Genomic DNA, 3,867 nt, shown 5'->3' with positions numbered 1-3,867 from the left:
CTGGGGATGTCTGATCTCAATATTCTTGTTTTTAAATCAGATTTAATGAGTTTTTAAGACATAATTAATCCATTCAAAAAGCATGTTTTTTGTAAAAAGATGCAAAATTGTGTGCTTCAGAAAAGATGAAAGATACATAAAAGAACACAGAAACAACAGACATGAACATTAAAGATAAAGCAGAAAGGATTTTAACGAGAGAGATTAACATTTCCATAATAATTTACAATGCTGTTAAAACACTTAATATTCAGACTTCTGAAAAATAAAGCCAGGTTTTTAACTCTGACATAAGCATTCTATTAACAATGACAGACCATGTGTACATTATACGTCCATTTCTCCATTTCTCCATCCCCCTGATGTCATCAGGACTGATTTGGGATTCAGATGCAACACCCCCCCCCCCCCCCATGTTGGCTCGGCTCTCGTCCTGACTCACTCCAGAAGTCCTTAATGTCCTGCCAGGGGACAAAGTTAGTCATCCACGCAGTCGGAGCAGCTGTGGGGAATGACTTCAGGCACGGTGGGGGGGGGGGGGGGGGGGGGGGGGGGGGGGGGGGGGGGGGTGAGGGTGCGAGACGTCCTGACCGACTGTCTCGCAGAGATACTGTGTCTCAGGACCTGACTTGGAGGTCCAGGACTCGGTGGACCGTTGCAGAGCTCTGTGCCGCGGGCATACAGGCTTAGATACACTGTGCTGGCAGCCAAGGTTGGAGAGTCTCTGTAAGCCCTGAACAGGTTTGGGTTTGGGGGGGGCTGTGGATGGAGTAGTTTACTCATGGATGTTAGGATTTGAGTACGGGGATTACAGCAGGACCTGGGATCAGCCAGAGGCTCCAACTGAACACTGTAGACCAGCAAGCAGCTTTATGCATTCAGATCCCAGATAGGAGGCTGTGTTGCAAATCGGGACGTTCAATAAAAAAGAAAAAATGCTTTTTGATTAAAAGTGTTGTGCAGGGCAACTTGGTTTATTGACTTTAACCCTCGTGTTGTCTTCCAATCATGCATCACTGTTTGGCGCTCTTTCCGATGTTTTTCCTTTTTTTCGTATGCTTTGTTTTTTATATCATAGCACATAAACCAAATTTTTTTTGACATTATACAAAAACAATTAATTTCTTTATGTTTTTCAGCGCTTTTTATCTCATTTTTTTGTCATTTCTTACGAGTTTTTGGTCACGTTTTTTAAAATTCAATAAATCAACCAACATTTTACCTGAAGAACATTGTATGGCATCCAATGTTATTTTTAGGCAATTTTGTTGAAAGAAAGCCAAGTTCCTGATGAATAATTAAATAAAACTGGTCAATTTGACCCGAGGACAACATGAGTGTTAAAGGGGCCGTCCACAAATTTTACACATCAAAGTTACTGTTTGGTGTAGTTCATAGACGTCCTCTAATGTCTTGAACACAACTCAAAGATATTCAGTTTAGGAGTGGAGAAACTAGAAAATCTTCACATTTAAGGAGCTGGGATCAAAAAAGTCAACAGGTTAACCAATTAAGAAAATAGTTGGCGATTAACTAATAACAGCTCTAAAGTATTTTAACCCTTGTGTTAGTCAAAAACTGACAAACAATTGACACTTTTGTCTCCTTTTCAGACTTTCTTTTAGTTTCACTACCCCCACCTTACTAGTTTTACACTACTTTTTGGATTTCATGGTCAGTAACCCTCATTTATATAGACTTATACCTAATATTCGAGTTAAAAAAGCAGAAATTATGAATCATTTTGACTAATAGTTAAGATCAGAGGAATGAAAGTGATCAGTTGTATTGGCAAAGAGCGTTGGAAGGAATCTAATCCAATTTTTGTGGTAATTTGGTAAAAGAAGAAACTCATTTTTTTAGATATAGACATTTTTTTTAAAGGGGTCAGATTTGACCCGAGGACAACAGGAGGGTTAAAAACCGAGTTGCTCTGTGTCAGATGATGGTCAGCCGGCTCACATCGGGCCTCGCTCGCTCTGCAACAAGTCACTCTCCTCCAAGAGTTCATAGGACTGAATTATTTAAACCTTCCAGTGTTGTGTTTTTTACAGTAGGTGGAGTCTCTCTTGGAGTAGAGACACAGTCTCTTGGAGGAGAACTCCAAGAGAGTGGTGTAGAGAAGGATAATGCTCAACGTTCACCAGGCATACACAGAGTCGCTATCAGCCTTCAGAGAACGTCAAAGGCCTCGGATGCTTTTATCTTCCTCTGACAAACTCACGCTGCTGACCTTGGCAGCTCAGTTGATCTTCATCTTTTCCAGCTCCTGTCGTTCTTTTTTAGTTAAGTTTAGTGAGTTTGTCGTTTGCTTATATCGTCTTGAGTGCATAGTTTCAAGCTTTCGAGGTTGTGAAAACGTTCGTGTGTTTAAGACGTCGTTGTTTAACCCTCCTGTTGTCCTCGGGTCACATTTGACTCATTTTTAAAAGTTTCTACATCACAAAATTTGGGATTCTTTCATCCATATTGTCCAAATATTCCATGGATGGTCCCATATAATGCGTCTTGCAAGTTAAACGAAGGGTAAGTTCACTACTTTATTGAGTTGTGGGTGTTTTATTTCCCCAAAAAATACTTTGACAAAAGACAAAAAAAGACATAATTTCATAAAAATTTGTTTTTTTTACCGTGACTTCAAAAAATAAAACAGTGTGGAACTAGTGGTGATGTATTTGTGTAAGTGATGTGTACGGTATACTGATGGTAAGGTTACAAAAATGAAGAAAATATTGAAAAAAGCGTCAAAAAGGGATTAAAAAAAAGTGTTGAAAGTGTCAAAATGTCAGTTTTGACCTTGGAGGACAACACAAAGGTTAAATGAAATGTTCCAATCCCGAGTTTCATCCGATGTCCAGTCTCTCCTCTCAGCCCGAACCCTAAAGGTCGGCTCGTTGTTGCTAATTAGGGTGTTAATTAAGGGGAAATCCCTCCATTAGAGGAGTGTTTTAATAGCAGTGTGGTTAAATGTCAGTCTAATCATGTTCACAATACTAGTTATTTATATATTATACTCATAGGACCAGTCTATCTGTAAATTTCTGTTTATAATAGTATTCATCTCTATATTTATTCAGTACATATCCATGTCCTGCACTTATGGAACCAGTGTATATCCTGCACCGGCTGCTATTGCACTTCTGGTTAGACCTACCTGTACCTGTGTAATGACAATACAGTTGAATCTCATCTAATCTAATCTAACCATTGTTCCAATGATTATGATTACATTTCTTTAACATGTATCACATTCTAATTAGGTCCTCGTTTAACTTCAGGTACTCTTATTAATATGTTGCACGGTGCTTAAAGCTATGCTACTAGACGGTTGGGTCTTCATGGACGCAGTGAACGAAGCCGTTAACAAAACACTGCCATATTATCATAATTATGTGCAAACGACTTTCTTTATTACTCACAGAGAACATAATGCAGGTCCGATGTTCTAATAGAGTCTAGCTCTACTTCCTTCTCTACTACGTCCATGTGGGAAATCTCTGGATCTTTATCCACTGAAGTCTCAGTAAAGCTGCTGAATGTTCGCCAGCGAGTCGCTAACTCTGTCCGCCTTCTGTGGCTTAATGAGAGGAAACCCAAACGACCATAAAAAGGAGCTGAAAAGACGCTGAAACCGTCATGGAGCGGGGGGGGCTGCAGAGTCATTGTGATAATAATTACACTTAGTCATCTCGTCCATTTTAACTGAAATGTTTAATGTTGATTAGTGTTGCCCTCACCCACAAAACGGCCACACGCACAACACCAGGACCCTGAGACTGTAGCAGCTAAACAGAGTTCAGCCATGCTTAGTTTTGGTATTTATTATGCAACAAGGACACAGAGCAGTACGCTGGGGAAGGGGGGGGG

The sequence above is a fragment of the Etheostoma cragini genome, chromosome 18, assembly GCF_013103735.1.
Source record: "Etheostoma cragini isolate CJK2018 chromosome 18, CSU_Ecrag_1.0, whole genome shotgun sequence".
Lineage (NCBI taxonomy): Eukaryota > Metazoa > Chordata > Actinopteri > Perciformes > Percidae > Etheostoma > Etheostoma cragini.
Note: the sequence above shows the minus strand (reverse complement) of the source record.